We start from the raw sequence: 26,872 nt of genomic DNA on the forward strand, positions 1-26,872 counted from the left end.
TAAAGAACAGTTAAAAATAGTTCGAAATGGGGGGTACCCATGGCAACATTTTTCTCATTAGATTCCGAAAAACGGAACCGCACGTGTTTTTTTAGGAAAACTCAAGGGAGTGTGCTGGAATTGCCCCCTCATTGTTTTCGCATAGGCTTAAAAAGCTAAATGCAAGTTTGGGAAGGAGCATCGCGAACGGGCGTAATATTGTTTTATTAAACAGCCCGTTTTGGCTAGTCAGATATAGAGATGACTAAGTGTCTGTATGTAAATGCCCAAAGATTGTGTGAGAGCTCGTAAGTAGGAGCCGATACGTAGATCCGCCTAGTGGATCCACTTAGCGCTTACCTTCCATACTTTTGCATCTTGCATGAGTAATGCTAAAGTGTAGGGAACTAGTACTGCATGCCTCCGCACGTGGATACCTGTGACATGATATGTGAGAAGTGAGAAGGTTCTAGGGGTGTGACCACACAAAATAAATGTGGCCAAAAACTATCAAAAACTGCACCCACATTGGCAGGCCACTAGCTCGAGGGGTAGGGACAGGTAGATGAAAGTCCTCCCTTCGATGATAAATGGGTAAACTGGAAAGCTGCAGTGTTGTAAAGGCACCTGACATATATTTCTCTGAAGAGGCATATTAATCAGGCATGTTAGTAGCTAAAGGAGGTGACCAAAGGTTCATATCTGGACCCTGACAGATAATGGATAAAGGACATCATGACTCTCGTTCCCTAGCTGGACTAATGGAATTGCCACATTGTTTACGCTGATCTATAAAGTACACCTATTCAGTAGTACAACATAATATGCATACAATCATAACATCAAAATAGAATCATAACATGAAAATAGAATAGAAGTAGAATAGAAAAGATCGGGATCAACCATAATGGAGCCCTTCATAGGGTAGCCAGGGTCTGCCAGCTGGTTGGTTCATTCAAGCCTGTCTTGTCTGTTCCTATTACCCACCAGCAGCTACAGAGGTCTGCTTCACTGGCAGATGCACAGCGGTATACCAGGCGGCTGGCTTACCGGAGGAGATGGCAGCTCCCATGACACCTTTCTGAACGAGGAAAGCTTTCACGCGTTGCTATGGCAACTCAACAACGCAAGCTGGTTGTTGAGTTGCACTCGGACTCCAGTGTTCGTTCCTACTTGGAATCCTCGCTACCAGCTGGGGTTTTCTCAGTCTTTTCTTCAAGTCTTAAGTACTGCAATCCGCAGGTGCTTCCAGTGGAGTGGCTGCCATCTGCCCTGTCTGGCATTCCTCTTGTTCTGCTGCTCCTCCAGGAACAGGTTTGACATCTCTGATTTCCCTGACACCTTTTAGACTCCTCCCCACTCCGCAACCTGCATATCATCTGTTGGTAGGTGTTTTCTTTCTCTGTTCCTAATTGATAACTCACTGCATATAGATTGCCTGATATTTACTTAACCTGCCGTTTCTCCGTAGCAGCCATCCTGAGGGCCTGATGTTCCTGTTCCTGCCATCTGTGGCCCTAATATCCTCGAACAGTGAGTTGTTACTATCTCGCTGTTGGTTGCTTAGGGACGAAGGTATTCATACTTCACACGATCCTCGAGTCCTGGCAAATGGTCAATGTGTCCTGGTCATAATTCACTGAGATGGGTATGAGCATCTGAGTGTCATCTGCAAAGTTGGTGTAGATGACACCCATATCATCTAATGCAGAGAGGAGGAGCTTTGTGTAGTCATTGTAGAGTGTTGGAGAAAGGCAAGACCTTGGGGTACTCCGATGGGTACTGGTATGGGATCAGCAGCTTCCTTACCTATGGCCACCTCTAGAGGTACGTTCGGTAAGAAAGTATTTCAACCACATAGTGGCATCATTAGAGAAGTTGAACTCATTGGCTAGTGATGTGCATAGTTTGTCGTGGTCCATGAGGTCAAATGCTGCGGAGAGGTCTAACAGAAAGAGTATGCAGAGTTTCCCTGAGTCTCTGATAGTATCCATCTGGTTTTTGAGATCCAGGAGGGCTGTTTCCGTGCTATGATTTGGCTTAAAGCCTGATTTTCTATTTCTGAGGAGCTGGTGCTGTTCAAGGTGTGCTTGGATTTGTGTGTATGCTATTTTGTCTATGAGTTTAAGTAAATATTGGAACATTGTTATTGAATGATAATTAGTAGGTACTGTGGGGTCCAGTGTTGGTTTATTTAGAGGTGGGGTGACCCTGGCTTCTTTAATGCTGGCTGGGACTGTGTTAGAGCTGAAGGAGGAATTGACAAAGTTGGTGATGGTAGGGGTGAGGGTGGAGGCACATGCTTTCACTAGTTTAGCTGGGAAGTTATCCCCTTTACTGTTGGAGGCTTTTAATTTAGAGATAGTGTCGAGCACTAGTCCTTGAGTGACCAGAGCTAAGTGGAATAGGGAATTATGATTTTCAATGGCGATGGGCAGGGGGTTGGTGGTTGGGGCATTTTTATCAGCTAACAACAATCTTTTGGTGGTTATTTTGTTTTGTAGCAGTGCAATTGTAGAGGAGAGTGCGTCTTGCATGGTGTTGCACCATTCTTTACTAGAATTGGCAGGTGTCGAGATAGGGGTGGGAATTTCTAATTCTCTAAGGATAGAGAAGAGTTCTTTGGAATCTGATGAGGCATTGGTGATATGTGTGTTGTATGTGTTGGCTTTATGGGAGATAATGGCTGTTTTATAGATTTTGTTGGCGTCTTTGAAGGCTTTAGCGGAGTCAGGGGTGGGATGTTTATTATGGGCCTGTTTGATGGAGCGTTTAGTTCTTCTTAGGGAAACTAATTCTTCGTCGAACCAAATTGGATCATTTTGCCAGAGCGTCACGTTTTACGGAGTTCATCGCTCATGAGGGTGAACTTTATGCAGAAATGGTCCATCCAGCCGAGGGGGGTAATTGAATCTATGGTTATTCTGGTATTAAGTGAGAGGATCCAATCAAGGATTCTGCCCTTGATATGTCTGGGACCATTCACCAGTTGGGTGAAGTTCATGTCTTTGAGTGCTGAATGTAGGATTGCAGCTTTGTGATCTTGGTCATCGTTGAAACCTAGAGTTAGGTCTCCAAGGATAATGCATTTCGTATTGGGTTTGATGAGAGGTGCAAGAAGTAGTAGGATGTTTATTTCGGGGTGACTCTTGGCACTGGGTGTTCTATAGAGCACTACAATATTAATTGTGGTTTTCGTGGTTTGCTCATTTATAGCGAATTTGCCTAGCAGAAGATCATACCTTGAGATGTCTTCGATGGAGCTTGATCTGAGTTGTAAATTACTCCTAGCTATGATGGCTACATCACCTCCTGTGGTGTGAGTTGTATCTGCTCTGAGGATATTGTAGTCGGGCGGGATAGCCAGAGGTAGCAGCGGTTCCGAGCCTTGGTGAAGTCAGTATTCTGTGATTAATAATAGGTCTAGATTTTGTTCCGTGATTAAGTCGTGGATTTCGATTGCATGAGCATCTAGTGACCGGGCGTTGATGAGGGCACTTTTGAAGCTAGGGGGTGGCTTCAGCTCAACTGCAGTAACAATATTAGTCGTCTGAGGCTGAGAGGCATTAGGGGTTCTTTTAGGGGTAAAGGCAGTACGTGGCTTGTGTTTTTCATTTTGCCAGGGGTCAATGGATTTGGGTGGTTTAGGTATCCCGAGGGGAGGGGTGTGGGAGTATGGAGTAATTTGGTGCGTGATCTCAGGTGAAGAGCCCTATCGTTTCCAACCATGGGGTTGGTTTTGGTGGATGAAGGAGTGGTCTGCTGTATGATCCATGGGTACAGGCTCTTGACTGGGGAACCTGGTGGTAAAGCTAGGGATGTGGGCATAATCTAGGCTAGTAGGGAATGTCGAGGTAGGTGGAATGAAAGGTGTTGGGCAAGGTATAGGGTAGTGTCTAGGGCATGCCAGTCTGGAAAGGCCATTTCTGAATACCAATAGGTGATTTCCTGTGCATGGAATGCTATCTTGGACAATGTAGAATGGGAACATGGTGATAAGTACCCAACCTAGCATAACTGTGTTCAGTATGGGATGAGACTGGAAAGAAATGTATATGCAGCTAGGTTTGGCAGTCATGGGGCTCAATATAAAATATTATGCACAGTTAGGCAGGCATAGGACTAAAATAACCAGATCAATGCACGGTTTAACAGACGAAAGGCTAAGTGCACAATTCGATACTAAAAACACAATATGGCGTGGTGTGCTAAATGCAATATACTGCCAATAGCATAAAAAGGCAGGGTGCACTAAATGCAGAAAGATACTAGTAGATGCAGTATGCTACGACTAACATAAAATGGCAGGGTGGCTAAATGCAGCATATTTCCAATAACATAGAATGTCAGGGTGCGCTAAATGCAGTATGCTACCAGTACCATAAAATGGCAGGGTGGGCTAAATGCAGAATATTTCCAATAACATAGAATGGAAGGGTGCGCAAATACACTATGCTACCAATACCATAAAATGGCAGGGTGGGTTAAATGCAGAATATTTCCAATAACATAGAATGGCAGGGTGCACAAATACAGTATGCTACCAATACCATAAAATGGCAGGGTGGGCTAAATGCAGAATATTTCCAAATACATAGAATGGCAGGGTGCGCTAAATGCAGTATGCTACCAGTACCATAAAATGGCAGGGTGGGCTAAATGCAGCATATTTCCAAATACATAGAATGGCAGGGTGCGCAAATACACTATGCTACCAATACCATAAAGTGGCAGGGTGGGCTAAATGCAGAATATTTCCAATAACATAGAATGGAAGGGTGCGCAAATACACTATGCTACCAATACCATAAAGTGGCAGGGTGGGCTAAATGCAGAATATTTCCAATAACATAGAATGGAAGGGTGCGCAAATACACTATGCTACCAATACCATAAAATGGCAGGGTGGGCTAAATGCAGCATATTTCCAATAACATAGAATGGCAGGGTGGGCTAAATGCAGCATATTTCCAATAACATAGAATGTCAGGGTGCGCTAAATGCAGTATGCTACCAGTACCATAAAATGGCAGGGTGGGCTAAATGCAGAATATTTCCAATAACATAGAATGGCAGGGTGCACAAATACAGTATGCTACCAATACCATCAAATGGCAGGGTGGGCTAAATGCAGAATATTTCCAATAACATAGAATGGCAGGGTGCGCTAAATGCAGTATACTAAAAAGCGTAATTTAGCATGATATGCTAAATGCAATATACTAGCATGTGGGGAACACATGATGAGGTTGCTTAGGGTAGTAGAATGCTAGATGACTATCCTTACTGTTCGGTGGGTAATAGTACTTTGCTCGGTAAGTAGGTCAACATTTAAAGATTGTATAGAATGCTAAGGCGTGGAGTCATTTCATTCCATTAGGCAAGTTAGGTTTAGATAAGTGCATATGAGCAAATAACATAGCATGACATTTATAGAGGTTTGTAAAATGCAAAAATGGACGTGAGCTGCGCGGTTTGCCTTGTAGATGGGGAAAATGAGGTTGTTATTCAAAAGAGATTAGCGGCACATTTCTTGGCCTAGGCAGCGGAGCTCATTGCATTCATTCAAGCACTGGAAGCATCCCAAGGATGCTTGGTGACTATTCGGTTTCATTGTACGTAACCCCTACCGTACGTTCAGGCCTGTCCAGAGGGAAGAGAAGGGGGTTTTGAAATCAGATGGCCTGTACAGCATACAGCATTATTAGAAAGATTGATTCAATCCTTGTTCCGCCCAACACTAGTAGCAGTGGTTACATGCGCCGCTCACACCCAGAATACAGACACTGGGCCTCATTACGACCCTGGCGGAAGACCATGGTGCTGCTCCATGCCGGTAAGTTACCGACTCCGCCATGGAGAAAGGGGGAATTACCACCCCATTACAAGGTTGGCGGGGCGGTAATTCCCCCTTCCTCCATGGCCCTTCCCCATTCCCATTTTTGCCCCATAGGGCTCAATGGGACTGGTGAAGGCGCTAAGTACGGTGCCGCAAATTGCGGTACCGTACTCTTAGCACCAAGGTCCCTTTGCGGGTCCCTACTTTAACGGCTGGTCTACACCAGCCGTTAAGGTCGGGTCCCGCAAAGGGACCTCGTAATTAGGCGCTAATAGGTTAACGGCGCCGCAGCCTTTTGCGGTGCCGTTAACCCATTAGCGCCAGGGTCGTAATGAGGCCCCGTGTCTCTCTTGGCAGTGATGCAGCAGGCAAGGCTGCCAAAGAAGCAGCATATCACAGGGACCCAGAGATGTCACTGAGTAGCCTGAGGTGAGCAACCAACAATTAGAGTGAACTATCCCTTACTCAGCAGTGCCGATTACACAAATAATTGAGGTGCAGGGACAAGCACCCCAGGAGGAGAAGGATCTGAAGAGGGGCTGTTCACAGTAACCGATGGATTTGATTTGGAGACAAAATATTATAGGTAAGGTGGAAATGCCTTGGGAGTTGCACTACCCAATGCATATTTCTAAACAGCATCTTTTGCTGCCAACATCCAGGAGGACTGGTTTGTCCCCAATCTGCAAGAATTCCTTAACAGGTTTGTGGCAAATTGCACCACGTGTCATCTGTACAATACTGGCCAGATGCTCAGGCGTTGCGAAGCACATTGCCCCACCCCAATGGGCAATTCTGGGAGCTTCACATTAACTATGTGGGTATGTCTAACAGGTGTAGTAATGACCATTATCTTATTGTTGTAGTATGCCCGTTCTCCCATTGGATTGAGGCCAGCCCCTGTGCAAACCAAATGCAAAATCTGCAACATTTTTGGTACGCAAGGTATTTCCGCGCTGGGGTATGTGTGAGTCCTTAATCTGATAATGGAACTCACTTTTTTAATGAATTAAGGAGACAGCATTTCTATTGGAGATCAGGCACAAGTGCTGATCAATATACTACGCTCAAGACAATGACGTAGAAAAGATTAACAGATTTTTAGTAAATTATCTAAATTATGTGGAACATTAGGGAGGAACTGGGTGCAACTTCTGCCTTTGGCTTTATTTAGCTTGAGAACACAGCCCAGCAAAGACCACCACGTGTCCCTGCATGATAGTGATGGAGAGAAGGATGCACACGCCTCTTACTCCTACACACACAGCATCAGATGCTCATATTGCAGCAGGGGATTTGGAGGAGGAGTTTCAGGGGTAGTCGCGTTAATTAATACAATGTAAAAAGGTTTTGTCTCGGCAGATTGCTACTAGAAGAGAAGGCACAGCTGCAGCATCGGCAACTGATGAATTGAACTTGCTACCAGTGCAGCTATTTCACAGCGAGAATATTTATGTACGAAACTTTGTTCACTTCTGGAACCATCAGAGGTTCCAGGGCCCTGTTACAGTTGTGTATGCGACCCCCTTTGTTGTTAAGGTAAAGGAGTTGCGGAAATGGGTCCACATATCAGACACTCGGAACTCACCCAACACCGTTCCACCTTCTCACAGAACGGATAGCCTTTCTGACCAAGATTAAAGTACATCTTGCATCAAGTCCCCTAGTGACCCATTAAAGGTTGATCTGCACCACATTCTCTTTTTGACCCAGTTGCCTTTTTTGTATAATATTAAAGTGAATAGTGTATCACAGACCCTTTTTGATATTGCAGCTGATCCCGATACCTTTCTATGATGAAGGATTTGCGTTTGTTTGCGTGAATGTCTGTTTTTCCTCTCCCGCTGCAGGATTAATACTACAGAAGTGTGTAATATATATGTTCTCTTGTATAGGTCATTTTTTTTATTGCAGGTTGTTTATTGTGTTTGTGTGGTTATTTTATACAGTGGTGACATATAAAGGGGGTTTCAGGATGTCTGCGATATTGTCTCTGAAAATGACACACATTTAGGGATAACACACACTGCTATGAGGGACACTGAGGAAGAGAGAGAATAACAAATACAAAGGGGTGATTTTCAATACTGTCGCTGATGTGCACCACCCTGAATCGGACAACATGTCCGATAATCACATGCGGAAATGGGGGGCAAATCAGGGCTGATACAATTGTTCCTTGATAACTCACGCGAATAGCACACCCAAGTTGTTTATACCTCAAGAAATGCTGCCTCTTATGGCTGAGTGCCTGTTACATTTGGTCATGTGTAGAGTACAAAGTCTTTTCCAAGGGCACACTGCCATGCGGTCATCATGGACAGGGACGATGAAGAATGTGCCAAGAAGAAAGAACAAGCAGGTGTGAAATAGTGTATGTGCCCGCACTATAGCTACTCCTTAGAAATCGCACTAACTATAGTGAGCTATAGCAACTGAAACATGCCTCCACAGACATCCACCAGGAATACCAAAGGGAAGTCACAGAGGCCCGTGCATGCACTACAGCTACTACCTAGCAATCGCACTAACTATATTGGACTATAGCAACTGAAACATGCCTCCACACACACCCCCTACGAGCCGGTAATGGGGGGTCACACAGACATGTGCCAGCACTATACTACGCCTTAGCAATCGCACTAACGATAGTGGGCTACAGCAACTGAAACATGCCTCCACAGACACCACCTACGAGCCGGTAATGGGGGGTCACAGAGACATGTGCCAGCACTATACTACGCCTTAACAATCGCACTAACGATAGTGGGCTATAGCAACTGAAACATGCCTCCATAGACACCCACCAGGAATACCAAAGGGAAGTCACAGAGGCACTTGCATGCACTACAGCTACTACCTAGCAATCACACTAACTATATTGGACTATAGCAACTGAAACATGCCTCCACAGACACCCCCTACGAGCCGGTAATGGGGGGTCACACAGACATGTGCCAGCACTATACTATGCCTTAGCAATCACACTAACGATAGTGGGCTACAGCAACTGAAACATGCCTCCACAGACACCACCTACGAGCCGGTAATGTGGGGTCACAGAGACATGTGCCAGCACTATACTACGCCTTAGCAATCGCACTAACGATAATGGGCTATAGCAACTGAAACATGCCTCCATAGTCACCCCCTACGAGCCGGTAATGGGGGGTCACAGAGACATGTGCCCGCACTATACTACGCCTTAGCAATCGCACTAACGATAGTGGGCTACAGCAACTGAAACATGCCTCCACAGACACCCCCTACGAGCCGGTAATGGGGGGTCACAGAGACATGTGCCAGCACTATACTACGCCTTAGCAATCGCACTAACGATAGTGGGCTACAGCAACTGAAACATGCCTCCACAGACACCACCTAGGAGCCGGTAATGGGGGTCACAGAGACATGTGCCAGCACTATACTACGCCTTAGCAATCGCACTAACGATAGTGGGCTACAGCAACTGAAACATGCCTCCACAGACACCACCTACGAGCCGGTAATGGGGGTCACAGAGACATGTGCCCGCACTATACTACGCCTTAGCAATCGCACTAACGATAGTGGGCTACAGCAACTGAAACATGCCTCCACAGACACCCACCAGGAATACCAAAGGGAAGTCACAGAGGCACGTGCATGCACTACAGCTACTACCTAGCAATCGCACTAACGATAGTGGGCTATAGCAACTGAAACATGCCTCCATAGACACCCCCTATGAGCCGGTAATGGGGGGTCATAGAGACATGTGCCAGCAATATACTACGCCTTAGCAATCGCACTAACGATAGTGGGCTACAGCAACTGAAACATGCCTCCACAGACACCACCTACGAGCCGGTAATGGGGGGTCCCAGAGACATGTGCCAGCACTATACTACGCCTTAGCAATCGCACTAACGATAGTGGGCTATAGCAACATGCCTCCACAGATACCCACTTCGAGCCGGTAATGGGGGGTCACAGAGACATGTGCCCGCACTATACTATGCCTTAGCAATCGCACTAACGATAGTGGGCTACAGCAACTGAAACATGCCTCCACAGACACCCACCAGGAATACCAAAGGGAAGTCACAGAGGCACGTGCATGCACTACAGCTACTACCTAGCAATCACACTAACTATATTGGGCTATAGCAACTGAAGCACGCCTCCACAGACACCCCCTACGAGCCGGTAATGGGGGGTCACAGAGACATGTGCCCGCACTATACTACGCCTTAGCAATCGCACTAACTATATTGGGCTATAGCAACTGAAACACGCCTCCACAGACACCCCCTAGGAATAGGGAATGGGGGGGTCACAGAGGCATGTGCCAGCACTATAGCTACTACCTAGCAATCGCACTAACTATAGTGGGCTACAGCAACTGAAACATGCCTCCACAGACACCACCTACGAGCCGGTAATGGGGGGTCCCAGAGACATGTGCCAGCACTATACTACGCCTTAGCAATCGCACTAACGATAGTGGGCTACAGCAACTGAAACATGCCTCCACAGACACCCACCAGGAATACCAAAGGGAAGTCACAGAGGCACGTGCATGCACTACAGCTACTACCTAGCAATCACACTAACTATATTGGGCTATAGCAACTGAAGCACGCCTCCACAGACACCCCCTACGAGCCGGTAATGGGGGGTCACAGAGACATGTGCCCGCACTATACTACGCCTTAGCAATCGCACTAACTATATTGGGCTATAGCAACTGAAACACGCCTCCACAGACACCCCCTAGGAATAGGGAATGGGGGGTCACAGAGGCATGTGCCAGCACTATAGCTACTACCTAGCAATCGCACTAACTATAGTGGGCTATCGCAGTTGTAACGCCCTGCCACAGACACCACCCAGGGAGTACGGAAGGGAGGTCACAGATGCACGTGAATGTGATATGATATGGCATTTGTAACGCGCATATACACAAGTGTTTCAATGTGCAACGCGGCAAGGAAGGGGGAACAGAGGGAAGACAGAGACAACAATCTTACTAGGTCAAGTGACATTGAGATCAAGCAAGTGCAGGGGAGGGGGCAGTGCTGTACATGGGATCAAAGCAATAACAAGTGCGGCCAGCAGGTGGCAGGTGCAAGGGTAAGTGCAGACAGCAGGTGTCCAAAAGTGCAGGTAGGGGGACTGTAGGGTTACACATACAGACCCAAGTGCAAGGGTTGCCGGGAGGCAGTGCGGGTGTGCAACTGGGTGGGCAGGGACCTGGGCCAAAATCTGACGGTAGCCAGGTGAGCAGTGCACTATCAGACAGAAAATCAACAGGGGAGAGGAGGAGAGAAGGCAGAAGCAAAGAGGAAGGTCTTGAGGTGCTTCCAGAACCAGAGATGGTTCTCCTCATGTTTCAGAGAGGCAGGGAGGCTGTTCCGGAGGGAGGCCCCAGCCAAAGAAAGAGTTCTACCACCAACTTGTTGCTTGGAGAAGCAACTGACCCTGAGGGAGTTGGAGGTGCAGGGCAGAAGAGCTTGAGTACGAAGGTATTTACGAAAAGAGAGTTGGATGTATTGAGTACCCAGGCCACAGAAGACCTTGTGGACAATGCAGTGGGTCTTGAACTTAATCCTTGCAGCCACTGGGTGCCAATGCAGAGATTTCAGTGCCGGAGCGATATGATCCCTGGGCTTGAGGCCAAGGACAAGTATTGCAGTCCTGTTCTGGATGAGTTGCAGAGGGCAGAGAGTAGAAGCAGGCAGATTTAGAAAGTGGCTGTTGCAGTAGTCCAGCCTAGAGAGAACCAGAGATCTAGAGACAGTAAGCTTCTGGGGGAAGGAGAGGAAAGGAGGAATACCTCTGAGGAGGTGGAGTTGGTAGTTTGACTTTTTAGGGAATCAGAGATGTGAGGAGAACAGGTGAGTGTGGAGTCGAAGATGACCTTGAGATTCTCAGCCTCGTAGGTGGGAGCAGGAAGAGGGCAAAGGGCGGCCGGCCAGAGAGTGACAGGAAAGGAGGGGGCAGGTGTGCCAATGAGGAGAATCAGTCTTACTGGCATTAAGGCAGTGTTGAGACTTGAGTGTCATGTAGGCAGAAGAGGCCTCCGTCCCCAAATGCCGCACAGAGAGAACCCAAAGTCACTCTCTGTGCAACCGTTGAGGCCACAGGCGGAGTTGTTCAAATCCGGGACCGCGAAACTCTGGGACCCCAAGCTGCCGCAAGAAAACACGGGTTAAGTACCAAGCAACTAACAGTAACCACAGTGCCAGAAACAATGCAAAAGGTCTTACCAAGGGGGGGTCAATGAGGAGGTAATGAACATAAGAGAGAGATCCGGGACCCACGTGGACCGTTATACTCCAGAGGGAGTGGTAGTCCACTTTCCACCTGATGATGTTAGCGTGGTAGTCAGCTATGGAGCTATGAAACAGGAAGTTCAAAAGGAACCAGATGCAAGATGGAGAATCCGGGAGGCAATCCAAATAATAGTCCGTGATCAAAAGCCAAAACACGTCCAAGGTAACAAAGCCAGAGGGTAGATCCAAGAGGAGTCCGTAGAACAGCCAGGGTCGATTCCAAGAGTAGCCAGAAGTCCAAAGAGATACGTGACACCAAACAGGATGCAAAGCACAGCTGTGAAGTGGTGAGTAACCGGGCTTCCTGTTTTTAAATACTCACGCTTCTGGTCACGTGGATACTTGAATTGGGCTGATATGGACCCAAACACCATCAAACGGCATTCCAGGCGGCATTTGTGCCTTCACCCAGCAAGCCACTTCAGTCCCCCAAAACTATCTCGGTCTCACTGTTACGATATTGTGGATATTCAGGATATTTCTGATGCACCTCCCTACTGCTGTCTCCTGCAATAGATGCCGGCCTACAGATAAGTGCTGTGCCAGATCTTTTTATGCATTAAAATCTTGCAAATATGACAGCTTTATTCTTTGCCTGCGTATCATTTATGCAGTGCAAAGGTCAGATTACTTGACAAATACAGGAACTCTTCTTTAAATGTTTATCTGCATGGATGAAAGAGCAAGCCATGGAGAGGCCTCTGAAACAGAGCCTTCCTGAAAGAACCAGCGCACAGTGATCGAAGGAATTGTTTCTTACTGTTCAGCTTCTGCTGTGTTTTGTGTCTAGGTGTTCATAGAGCAAACGGAAGAATTATGCATACTTATTTTCCTAGCATTTTAGGAAAATAAAAAAATTAGAACAGTCACGAGGGTTAGGATAGGCCAATAGAGCTAGGTATTGTATCAAATCACCTATAGAGCAATCTTGGCTGTCCAATCAGTGAAGAATATTTCTAAAGTACTCTGAAACAAGTGTCACTCACACAACATAGCAATTTTGTCATGTTCTTTGAATGATTTTTGATCGTTCCTGACCGCGGTTGTATGTAGTACATTTTACCTGTAATACATATTAGTTTTTCTTGCGAAGGCAAGATCTATTTGCCATAAGAGGCATAAAAGGCCTGTTGCCCATTGCAAAGTAATAACGAAAATGAAGGCATCACGAGTGCCTGGACCCAACGGGTTGGCAAATGCAGTGTTGAAAGAACAAGCTCCACTTTTAGCCCACATTTTACTCTTTTGAGCAATAACAAGATCTGTCTTAATCCCTGAATCACAGAGAGAAAGTATACAAGTCCCTATACATTAAAAGGGAGAGCAGCTGAATAGTCAGACTTTCTAGGATATTGCAGCATGGAATTGAATAGTTTGCAGCATAAAAAGCAATTTGTGGCATTTTTGCAACACATTTTCTATTGAGTGGAGTGTAAGATTGACAGGTTGCAAGAAAAAGGCAGTTTGTGAGGGTACAAGAGAGGCAGGTTGTCATTATTTTCACTTTTGTATCAATTTAATAGGAAGAGTGCTAGATGCTTGTTTGTTTGTTTGTTTGTTTGATAAAGCGCACCAAACCCTCAGGTAGCTGGGCGCAACATTACAAGTATACTTAAATCTTAGTTGCAGAGTAAATACGTACATACATAATACATAAATACGGCATCTGTGTGCCCCCCCTGCCCCCCGTGAGTATCTGTGTGCCCCCCCTGCCCCCTGTGAGTATCTGTGTGCCCCCCCTGCCCCCCATGAGTATCTGTGTGCCCCCCCTGCCCCCCGTGAGTATCTGTGTGCCCCCCCTGCCCACCGTGAGTATCTGTGTGATTGAAGCTTTCTTTTTTGCAGTCTTAATTCTTTAAGTTGGGGCGTGAACCAAACATTAAGGTGAGATTTCTGTTTGCCTTTGCGGATTTTGACAGGTGCAATAGTGTCCAGGGCCTTTGTCATGGCGCCGTTAAAGAGCTCCACTAGTGTAGTGGGGTCCGTATTGCTGGATATGTTGTTGATGGCAGGAAGAAAGTGTGGGAGTAGTTTTTCTGCTGTAATGTCCTTTTTGCTTCTGGTCGGCATTGGAGGTGCCATAACAATAGTTTTAGGGCAGATGAGGTCTAGTGTCGCAGAGAAGATAATTAGATAATGGACAGTCCAAGATTGCGGGGTAATGTTAGTGATGGTAATATTACAGTTCAGGTCGGCAACCCAATCTAGGGTCCTTCCTTTGATGTGGGTAGGGGTGAGGGCTTTTTGTTTTAGCCCATGATCCTTCAGTAGTGCAGCGACTGATTGGGCATGTTTGTCATCAGTGTCATTAAAGCCAAGATTGAAGTCTCCCAACAGCAGGATTTGTGAATGGTCTTTGGTGTTATTGTATAGGAGGCAAGCAAGGTCGTCCTCGAAAGTTACTAATGGTCCTGATGGTCTGTATACTAGGTGGATTGCGAGAGTATGGTTATTGGTTAGAGGGAGTTTAGCTGTGAGTATTTCACAAGATTGGTATGAGGGAGAGGTAGTCAGTCTGATAGGTAGGTTAGTTTTTGGGATAATGGCTAGGCCACCGCCTCTGGTGTTTGGTCTATCAGCTCTGAGTATCAGGTAACCATCTGGTACAGCTATCATGAGGGCGGGTCCTGCTGCCTCGTGAAGCCAGGTTTCGGTTATGGCGAGCAAGTCCAGGTTCTCATTGTTTGTTTGTTTATTAATTTATAATGCGCGCCAGACCCAGAGGTAACCGGGTGCAGCAAGAAAGAGTAGGCGAAGCTTACAATGTTACAGGAATCTAGCATTTACAATGTTACATACATGTACATTTTGCATACTTGCAGGTATATGCAAGTAAATAACAGAGGAAGAATATACAAGATACAGTTGGTTTAAAAGCAGTGATAAAATTATATACAATTGTTGATAGATTTCTAATAATACAAATGTGCAAGCCAGATGGGCTAAGGATACCTAAGGTTCTATTGGGGTGACTACAGGTTGTTGGAGTTCATGTGTTTGATGACGTTCCTTCTGAAGTGTGAGAAGGGTTGGTCTGCTCTCAGGTTATGTGGCAGAGCGTTCCATAGTTTAGCGGCTGTCACCGGGGAGCTAGTGTAAATCTTGGTGCTTGGTGCCTTGGCTAGGGTATCTGCAATCTCAGCGGCATGATAATGCCCCAGGCTTGACAAAACAGTGCTGGCTTTGCTCTACCTTTCTGGTTGAATGTGCATGCATTTTTAATATTATTAACATTACTTGATCATTATTAGTTATAATAGTGAAATTATACTCCTTCTCCATTCGACAATCCGGCAAGAACCACACGCCTGACTCATCAACAACCCTCACACTCACCAATTCCCTGTTACACTCCCAAACCTCTCACTCTGTAGCTGGTCTGTGATCGGTCGCACAGCCAAGTCACAATTTGCACTCCCCAGTCCCTGCACACTCCCATGTTCCTAACTGACACGCTGCACCCGCCTGTTCCTCCTGGAGTCTACAATCCTGCATCATTTCTGCTATTCCTCTTCCCCCATCCTTCTCTCAATCTATTTCTGGCAAACCACTCCCTGTGCTTTCTGGTCCACTTATCCCCTTCTAGCCCACCACTCCATGTTCAGGCCCACCGCCCCACCTCTGGCCCACCGGTCCCTCTCTGCACTCTAGCCCACCACTCCATGTTCAGGCCCACCGCCCCACCTCTGGCCCACCGTTCCCTCTCTGCACTCTAGCCCACCACTCCATGTTCAGGCCCACCGCCCCACCTCTGGCCCACCGGTCCCTCTCTGCACTCTAGCCCACCACTCCATGTTCAGGCCCACCGCCCCACCTCTGGCCCACCGTTCCCTCTCTGCACTCTAGCCCACCACTCCATGTTCAGGCCCACCGCCCCACCTCTGGCCCACCGTTCCCTCTCTGCACTCTAGCCCACCACTCCATGTTCAGGCCCACCGCCCCACCTCTGGCCCACCGTTCCCTCTCTGCACTCTAGCCTACCACTCCATGTTCAGGCCCACCGCCCCACCTCTGGCCCACCGTTCCCTCTCTGCACTCTAGCCTACCACTCCATGTTCAGGCCCACCGCCCCACCTCTGGCCCACCGTTCCCTCTCTGCACTCTAGCCTACCACTCCATGTTCAGGCCCACCGCCCCACCTCTGGCCCACCGTTCCCTCTCTGCACTCTAGCCTACCACTCCATGTTCAGGCCCACCGCCCCACCTCTGGCCCACCGTTCCCTCTCTGCACTCTAGCCTACCACTCCATGTTCAGGCCCACCGCCCCACCTCTGGCCCACCGTTCCCTCTCTGCACTCTAGCCCACCACTCCATGTTCAGGCCCACCGCCCCACCTTTGGCCCACCGTTCCCTCTCTGCACTCTAGCCTACCACTCCATGTTCAGGCCCACAGCCCCACCTCTGGCCCACTGTTCCCTCTCTGCACTCTAGCCTACCACTCCATGTTCAGGCCCACCGCCCCACCTCTGGCCCACCGTTCCCTCTCTGCACTCTAGCCTACCACTCCATGTTCAGGCCCACCGCCCCACCTCTGGCCCACCGTTCCCTCTCTGCACTCTAGCCTACCACTCCATGTTCAGGCCCACCGCCCCACCTCTGGCCCACCGTTCCCTCTCTGCACTCTAGCCCACCACTCCATGTTCAGGCCCACCGCCCCACCTCTGGTCCACCGGTCCCTCTCTGCCCTCTTGCCCACCACTTCCCCTTCTGGCCCAATGCTCTCCCTCTGCTTTCCTTTCCATCACTCCTCATCTGGCACATTGCTCCCTCTCTGATGCTCCTTTTCCCCTTCATATTGTGACTATTTTTAAAAATAATGCAGATCTTGGGCCAGTTCCTCCCAAATAATAGTAAATTTAAAAAAGCAGGCAAGTAAAAATAGAACAGAGGATGCAATGTACCATCTGATAGCGAGAGAGTATGCAAGTCCCTATACAAGAAAAGGGAGAGTGGCTGAACACTGCAATGTACCAGCTGATAGCGAGCGAGTATACAAGTCCCTATACATGAAAAGGGAGAGCTGCTGAATCATGTAATATACCATCTAATAGCGAGAGAGTATACAAGTTCCTATACATGAAAAGGGAGAGCGGCTGAACCATGCAAACTATCATCTGATATCAAGAGAGAATACAAGTCCCTATACATGAAAAGGGAGAGCGGCTGAACCATGCAAACTATCATCTGATATCGAGAGAGTATACAAGTTCCTATACATGAAAAGGGAGAGCGGCTGAACCATGCAAACTATCATCTGATATCAAGAGAGAATACAAGTCCCTATACATGAAAAGGGAGAGCGGCTGAACCATGCAAACTATCATCTGATATCCAGAGAGTATACAAGTTCCTATACATGAAAAGGGAGAGCGGCTGAACCATGCAAACTATCATCTGATATCGAGAGAGAATACAAGTCCCTATACATGAAAAGGGAGAGCGGCTGAACCATGCAAACTATCATCTGATATCGAGAGAGTATACAAGTTCCTATACATGAAAAGGTGGTGCGGCTGAACCATGCAAACTACCATCTGATATCGAGAGAGTATACAAGTCCGTATACAAGAAAAGGGAGAGTGGCTGAACAATGCAAACTACCATCTGACAACGAGAGAGTATACAAGTCCCCATACAAGTAAAGGGAGAGCGGCTGAACACTGCAAACTATAATCTGATATCGAGAGAGCATACAAGTCCCTATAAAAGAAAAGGGAGAGCGACTGAAGCCTGAAAACTACCATCTGATAGTGAGAGAGTATACAAGTGCATATACAAGAAAAGGGAGAGCGGCTGAACCCTGCAATCAACCATCTGATAGCGAGAGAGTATACAAGTCCCTATACAAGAAAAGGTGGAGCGGCTGAACCATGCAAACTACCATCTGATAGCGAGAGAGTATACAAGTCCCCATACAAGAAAAGGGAGAGTGGCTGAACACTGCAATGTACCAGCTGATAGCGAGCGAGTATGCAAGTCCCTATACATGAAAAGGGAGAGCTGCTGAACCCTGCAATGTAGCATCTGATAGCACTTTTGGACATTACCAGAAATATTATTGCATCTATTTTAATTGCCAAATTAAATGAGTAGGAGGAAAGAGAATAAGTATTACTCCAGTGTCCGATTGGATTTAACAAGGGTTTATCCAAATAAACAAACATTATAATTTTCAACTTTATAGGACAGAGAACCAGATTATGAGAACAAAACCCACTCTGTGTCCCTTACAGAGTTTTTAGATCCGCATTCGAGAGTGCCTTTGGGCTAAAATGGCAGCAAACCATTAAGGGACCTGCTACTATATTGTACTCGGGTGCGTTTGAATTTAGATGGAATGTGGACTGGGAATCTTGAGATGGACTCAGGGGTAAAACAGGGGAGTGTCTTAGCCACCCTGTTATTTAATATTTACCTGGCGGACTGGAGGCTACACAGCATTTCCGCCACAGCTGGGATCGCTTTCCTGCCACGTGATGCAGCAGATATAGTTCTAATGGACTAGACCCAGATCCGCCTACAGTGGCTGCAGAATACGGGGTCTACTTATAGTGCTGACAATAAATGGGAAATACATATAAATACATATGTTGCTCCATAATAAAAGATAAGCTCTTGCTAGTTTGGGTGGAGAATTGGAAAAGAGCGCATCCAAGTTGTAGATGAAAATATGTAGCTGGGAATATTTGTCAATAATAACAAGCGAATCAAGTAGTTACACTGGTAAATGATAAATAAGCTGCACCCACCTATGGGCGCAATAAAGGGGGTTCCAGGCCCTTGAAATGTGGCAAAGTGGGGGCAGGAGTATGGAAAGAAGGGTAGAGGTGGGCACTACTTTTATATGTTGTGAAGTTGAATTTTTCCATGTATGATATGATATGATATTTTATTTGTATTGCGCTCGTACACAAGTGTTTCAGGGCGCGACTAGACAAGGGAAGGGAACAAGGGAGAACACAGCACAACATAAAAACGATCTTACAAGGCCCAGTGACATTGAGAACGCACAAGTGCATGGGAAAGGGAAAAGGGAAAAGTGCATGGAAGGGGAGAATGGAAAGTGCAGAAGCCGAGGAGCACAAATAAATAAAAATAAATAGAAAATGGAGGCAAACTGTGGTAGTGCAGCCAGCAAGTGGCAAATGCTGTGTTTAAGGCAGCAGACTGGGTAAGTCTGAATAAGTGCAGAAAAAGATGAAAAATGGAGGGGGGGACTGTATGGGTACAGATACAGTCCCCGGTGAAAGGGGTGGCCAGGAGGCAGTGCAGGAAGGTGGCAGGGTGAGCAGGTATATGGGCCCAGGGGACAGAGGGTGGCCAGGTGCACAGTGCCAAGAGAGCACATCAGCAGGGGAGAAGGGGAGCGAAGGCAGAAGCAAAGAGGAAGGTTTGATGTGCTTCCGGAACCGGAGATGGTTCTCCTCAAGTTTTAGAGTGGCAGTGAGGCTGTTCCAGAGGGAGGCCCCAGCTGAAGATAGAGATCTACCCCCAGCTCGTTTCTTTGAAAAATGACTAACCCTGATGGAGTTAGAGGTAGAGGAGCGAAGAGCTCGAGAGGGGAGGTATTTGCGGAGGGATAGCTGAAGGGATTTTGGACCCAGGCCCCAGAAAGCCTTGTGGACAATGCAAAGGGTTTTGAATTTAATCCTTGCATCCACTGGAAGCCAATGGAGAGATTTCAAAGCTGGAGAGATACGATCCCAGGGCTTGAGGCCAAGGACAAGTCTCGCAGTCCTGTTCTGGATAAGTTGTAGAGGGCGGAGAGTAGAGGCAGGTAGATTTAGAAAGAGGCTGTTACAATAGTTCAAGCTAGAGAGAACCAGAGCTTGGGATACCATGAGCTTCTGGGGGAAGGAGAGGAAAGGCAGAATACCTCTGAGAAGGTGCAGTCGGAAGTTTGACTTTTTAGAGACATCAGAGATATGGGCCGAGAAGGAAAGCGTGGAGTCAAAGATGACGCCAAGGTTCTTAGCCTCGCAGGTATCATCTGTATCACGTTCTCTCTTATACTATTAGGTACTAGGAGCTATCAGACATATATGGTCCCATGACACAAGGACCACAACAGACAGTGAACAGGAAAAAAACAGGTGGAAACCACCTAATTACATCTGATGCTCTCAAACTGCTCAATATATGAGTTTTTCTATTCCTTTGTATTTCGTCAAAAAAGTTAAATTTTTGTTCCACTTTTTAGTTTTCTTAATTTTCTTCTTTTTGTTTAGGAATGTTCACACTTAATGTGCCAATATATTCAATCCATCAAAAAAGGACAGAATCCTTCGTTTAAAAGTCTCAAACAGTGTTTAATTCACACATCTTGAGGCAAGAAGAAAGACTCTGGTCTATATTTAACACAATTCAGCCAATGCATTTTGGTGTACAACACCATCATCCGGGCTATATAATCAACATATTTTCATTAAATTCACCAAAACAATTAAACATTTTCAAGAACATGCACAAAACATATGTAAAGGTACATACCAGAAATGTGTTCAAATGTATCCCGTGTTCAAAGGAATAACAAACAATGAAAATAAAATGACGAAAGTCCTAGGTCTCATCATCATAGCTACAACTAGCTTCTGCATGTATGTTTCTCTGCTTGTGGGCAGCCTAAATCATCCCATTGTGTCTGAGTCTTGCAACTAGAGTTCTACACAATTGTTCTTCCCGTAATCTGCGTCTCGTGGTGAGCGAGGTTGCCTGAAATAAACATTGTTGTCAGAGTCTCTCCTGTGTGTGTAATTATTGTATGTGAACCATCTGTATTGTTCCCAATCTTTCTGCTTACCTGAGCAGCACATATCTGTTACAGCGCACTCCGAGGACACCCGCGTAAACGCGCAGCCCTCAGAAGCTTTATATGTTGCCATAGAGACCAACCCGGCGCCGCCCATCAGCTGCAAGCAGCTTCCGAGCTCACGCCTCGCGCCCCACCTTCCCATAGCAATGGGAGGGCGGGACAAACGGTCTCCATGGCTATCATGCATTAGCTTTGGTTTGCTATTTAGTAAAATCTATGTTGCGCTGCCCGCGATGTTAACTGTAATTCAGATTGCCATAATTGTATTTCAAATTCCGTCACAGATTGATCTGCTACACACCATATTAGCGTTCATTGCTCAGGAGATCTGTTAACTACTCCTCCCATGTTATGCATAACCAGCCGAGTAGGCGGGGCATATTAATACTGTTGCTTACACATGCTCCGTTACAGAGTGGATGTAACGAATGTTAAAAATGTACAATCCGTGTCAATGTTAACCACATTTCTGTACTCATAATGTAAAACCTCAGGTATAAGGGTTAATAACGCACTGCCAACCTTATTTGTTCGCTACCATGTACATACATTGTTGTTGAGGTGCAATCCGTGTTTATATTCATCAAATATCTATATTCATAATGGAATACCTGAAGTGTCAGGGTACATCCCGCACTGCCAACATTATTTGATCGCTCCCGTGTTAGTACATATCCGTGGGATCTGGTTCCAACCAAAAAATAATCATAAGTACGGTCTCAAGTAGCAAGCATATTACTATTGAGGACAATGCTTGGATATCACCTCCTAAGTTATGTAGTCAACTGGTATTAAAGAACCTTTACCTTTATCTTTGCATATGCCTATTTGACTAGGTAACTCTCTATCACGCAGACTAAGAGCAGATGTTACCTTAGTGCTATTGATCAATTATATATATATATATATATATATATATATACTTAAATATTGCAAGCAGCCCTCCTATGTATCATGATGACCTTCTTATTGTTATTCAGTTTCAAAAAGCAAACAATGTATTTCCTCATTGAGGCCTTTTGGTGTCAAAGTTCTGAGTTTATCAATCCAGAAGGATTCTCTTTGGTCCAACCTTCTCTGTGTATTTTCATGGGGATCTCGTCTCGACGCCACTTCTAGAATTAGAAACCAGATCTGTGCCAGGTTATGTTTCTTCTCATCCCAGTGTCGAACCACTGCTGAATTAACATTATGGTTTCGAATACAGGACCTGTGTTCGTTCCATCTCACTTTTGCTGTTCTTTTGGACTGACCCACATAGTGTAAGCCACACAGGCATTTAAACACGTAAATTATACTCTGTATATCAGGTGTAGCAAAATTACGCAGTCTGATCCGTTCCCCAGTGTGGGGATGATTGATGGTATTACCTTTCAATATGTACCCACAGTTGCTACAGTTCAAACAAGGATATGTCGCAGTGCATTCTGTGTCTTTTCTTACTACTGCTTGTGTAGTTTCAACAAGCTTATCCATGAGATTTTGACTTCTTATGTAAGCAAAGGTACGGAGCTCTTTGAACAAATGTTCAACCCGTTGGTCTCATACTACCGTCCTCCAATTTTTCTTTATAATGTTCTTTATTCGGTGGCTTTGTTTAGAGTATTTTGACACAAACACCAATGGTGGCTCTATATCAGGGTTTTCTTTCATCTACAGTAGATCTTCTCTTTTCTGGGTTGCCATCCGTGTCCCTGCCAACTCTACCTCTGTTGTGGAGTATCCGCGGTTCAGAAATGTATCACCCATTCTTATCAATTCTTCATTATAGTCTGCAGGTTTGCTAACAATTCTTTTCACCCGTAGGCTATAGGGCACATTTTTGATGGTTCCATGTCATTCCATCGCAAGTTTTTTTGCTTCAAAAACTCATCGAATTATTTTTTTCCTTTAGGTGGGTGACCCCCCCCACCAAATCCCTCTTATCACTGATTTGAATTCTAGCCCCGAAACACCCAGAAACCTTATATCCTTCTAGCCACCCCCCATATTTTTCAATGGGTTGTTTTGCGGTAAACAATCTGCGGCAAAAAATGCTGCAAAGAAAAAAAAACAGCGATGAATGGACGTCGTATCTTTTTGATAAGGCTTAGCTGGTGAAAGCTAAGCCTGTGGAGAAGAATGTTCCTGTCGGGTTGGCTTCCGATAGATGTTGGTCTTGTATCCCATATCAGTTGCTGTAATGTTATCTAGGAAGTGTATTGTTCTGTTTGACTGTCCAAAAGTAAATTGTATCTTCTGATCTATTGTATTGAGGTAAAGAAAGAATTCCTGTAAACTTTCTTCTGTATTTGTCCATATTCCAAAGATATTGTCTATATAACGGATCCACAGTCCTATTTGTTGTTGTCATATGGGGCGATTTAGGACATGGTCTCTCTCAAACCTATGCATAAATGAGTTAGCGCAAGCCGGTGCCATGGTGGCACCCATAGAGGTACCTGCTATTTGCAAGTAGAACTGTTCTCTGTAGTGAAAATAGGAATTCTCTCCTATGAATTGCAGTACCGTAAGAATACATTCTTTCTGCGCTGGGATGTCCCCTTCCCTTAGCAATAACCACTCCACAGCTTCTCTTCCTTGGTCGTGCGGTATTGAAGTATATAAACCTCTTACATCAATCGTGAATAGGATATGGTTGGCATTATATTCAACTCCATTACATTTTGCAGGAAGTGCGTGGTATCCTTCATATATGTACATGTTTTTTGTACTAGGGGCTGAAAAAAATAGTCTATATATATATGCATAGTGGCTGGAGTATGCTGTTAATCCCGGCAACAATAGGTCTCCCTGGCGGTTTGCTTGGGTCTTTATGCACTTTAGGTAGAGTATAGAAGTGTGGAATGTGTGGATGGTTATTTGTCAAGAATTAACTTGTATGATGTTTGATCCAGCTTAATTCTTCTGCTTTAATTAGTAACTCATCTAGATTCCTTTTGATGGAGGCTGTTGGATCCATATCTAGCTTCACATAAATGCTTGCGTCACTCAATTGTCTTCTGCATTCTTAATCATAATCTTTAGTATCCAGTATCACTTTGTCCGCTGACCTTCATTTTTGAAGCAATTACAGACCTGGACTAGGACAGTGGGGAGAAAGGACCCCAGGCAAACTGGTTCTGTCAAAGGAGTGGACACTGACCTGAACCTTTTCTTGCTGAACATTCTGGAAGGGAAGGCCTTTAACAGCAGCACAATAATATACTTGGCCTTTGTTGATCTGAGAAAGGCCTTTGACAGTGTAGATCGTCAACTACTGTGGGCAAAAATGGAGGTCTGGAACTGTCCGGTTGACTTACTGGCCGCCCTCAGGTCCCTTTACGAATCTACCAACTCTTGAGGTATCTGACCAGCCCTATTCACACTGATAGAGGCCTGAAACAGGGATGTCCATTGGCCCCGGCCTTGTTTAATTTATTTATCTCCGACATAGGGGAGTCGCTAGACAGGGTTAGAGCATTCCCTAGAGAAGACAAACTTGCAAGGATGCTCTATTTCCATCACTGTACAAGTTCTTTATCAGTTCCAGCTCATGTGGTTTCATGTTCTAATGACCCGCGTTTTTAAAGCTACATTTTTCAAGATCTTTGATTGTTTGTTTGGGGAAGGTCTCGACTGAAGGAATATTAATTGGTGGTATGAACATGTGTAAGAGGCATGTGGGGCAGACACGCTCCATCATAAACCTCGGTGAACACGAAGGGGTTATATTAGCCCAGAACTAAGAATAAACGCTAGAATGGGGGATATTAAACCTCTTACCTCCGATTCCCAGAGAAGGAGAACCCGGGCCTCTGACACCGCAGGCAAAGGACAAGACACGAGGGAAGCGCTGTCTGCACTGTGCTCATGCGCAAAAGCGGGAAACTGGATAATACGCATGCGCAATAGCAGCTGGGGAGGGAGTGTCTCTACTCTGCGCAAGCCCAGCAACGGAACAGCAGGTACAGGCGCATGCTGCAGCTGGAGAAGTACTATCTACACTGTACGCATGCGTAGAAGCCGAAAACTGGATACTGCGCATGCGCAATAGCAGCTGGGGAGGGAGTGTCTCTACTATGCGCAAGCCCAGCAACGGAACAGCAGGTACAGGCGCATGCTGCAGCTGGAGAAGTGCTATCTACACTGTGCGCATGCGTAGAAGCCGAAAACTGGATACTGCGCATGCGCAATAGCAGCTGGGGAGGGAGTGTCTCTACTATGCGCAAGCCCAGCAACGGAACAGCAGGTACAGGCGCATGCTGCTGCTGGAGAAGCGCTATCTACACTGTGCGCATGCGTTTGCTTCCCTGTCAAATGACCAATCAGGACTTCGAATACACAGGAGCTGCATTTGCATAGCCTGTTTTTCAGAAATCCTTTTGGGCACTCAGTTGCATATTGAATGACGTCACATTAATTGACATCACGCAATGTTTGACCCCCCCCACAGTATCACAGGAGGTGAGAAGAAATGCTGCAAGATTCCCTACAATCATTAAAACACAATGGGAATAAGCTGGCACATTTGCACAATAGTTTTTCAGGGCACTTTAGATGTGGAAGTGCATCCAAACCAGTTCGCAGTTTGCGTGGTTCCGTACATCTTCCTTTGCGGACTTTTGTCCCCCCATTTCCACATTCATGAAAACATTAGTGGTAAAGGCTTTTTACACACACAAGTTCCACACAAAACTAGCCTTACCAGCCTGTAGGACTGTTATGCATACCGGGAGCTGACCTGTTAGATGAGAATCATCAAGGCTCTGTGCAACAAAAGCCACGCAAAACCAGATATTCTGCACATGTATGTGAAGAATTGGCCTGGTGGGTTGACAGACCTTCTAGTGGTGCTGATTCTGTTTAGTAAATACGTTTCCTAGTAATTACATTTGTGGAGGTTCTTGATGCTGAAGATTGCAGGGATGGGTAAGACTCAACCATGTGCTAGTGTAACAATAGTTTCAGCGCTCCACGATAAAGGTATATAAAGAGTGTATACATATAGGTGTCCAGTTTGTGTGATTTACACAGCCACATATATCATGTTTATGTTTACGTACGTTTATGATTTATGTCACAAGACATATATCATGTCTTGTGAGATTCCTGTTAGTAAGTGATGAGTACAAACTTCTGTTACAACATGATGTTATTGACTACTGTTCATGCCAATATAATAAGAAGAGTGATTGCCAAATGCGTGGCCAACAGTTTTGCCTGTCCAGGCTTTGTCAAGGCAGTTTAGTCAAATATTATAACTACAATATTTTGGAGTCATAATGGACTGGAGCTAATGTGGCTCGTGTGGAACGCTGGGGCTACGGCCACGGTTTGTCCTTCTGCATAACGGAGGACAAACGACAACCAATGACAATTGCAGTGCGCGATACGAATGGCTGTGCACAATTGTGCACAGCTTACATTCAAAGCGCTCACAGGGGGAGGACAGTAACCAAATCCCCCATGAGTCTCTCTACAGGTGAGGGACTGCATAACAGAGAGAAAAAAAACCTCAATTTTGTGAATCCACCATGAGAGGATTCACATGGATGGTTTCCACAAACTCAAAGTAATCCGTGACCAAAGCCTGCAACTGCGGGATTTGGTCACGTGCTTTCAGAAACACTGCACGATTTGCCCATTTCCTCTTCTGGTGTAGATGCATCATTATTATGATGATAGATTTATTTTCATTGTGTGCTGCTTCGCTACGAACAGTGGACACGGTTCTACTCCTGATCTACTCCTTTCTGGTGTAGAGGATCAGTTATTAGTGATCCTCATTTGAGGTGGAGTTTCACATTCCCCAGGAGCTTGTACCCTCACTCCATTAGTAGGACCGGGAATCATTAGTGCACTTTCTTCATTTATTAACCAACTAGTCAAGGACGCCGACTGCTTGAACAAACGTTTCCTTGCGCGAGACACTTTTTTCCTGGC

General features: G+C 45.9%; 1 pseudogene; it reads right to left on the minus strand.

The window, feature by feature from the left end:
- Positions 1 to 24,784, minus strand: part of LOC138514436 (zinc finger protein 268-like) — a 37,314-nt pseudogene extending 12,530 nt beyond the window's left edge.
- Positions 24,785 to 26,872: the final 2,088 nt, after the last annotated feature.

Source organism: Ambystoma mexicanum, chromosome 12, assembly GCF_040938575.1.
Source record: "Ambystoma mexicanum isolate Mex_15411 chromosome 12, UKY_AmexF1_1, whole genome shotgun sequence".
Lineage (NCBI taxonomy): Eukaryota > Metazoa > Chordata > Amphibia > Caudata > Ambystomatidae > Ambystoma > Ambystoma mexicanum.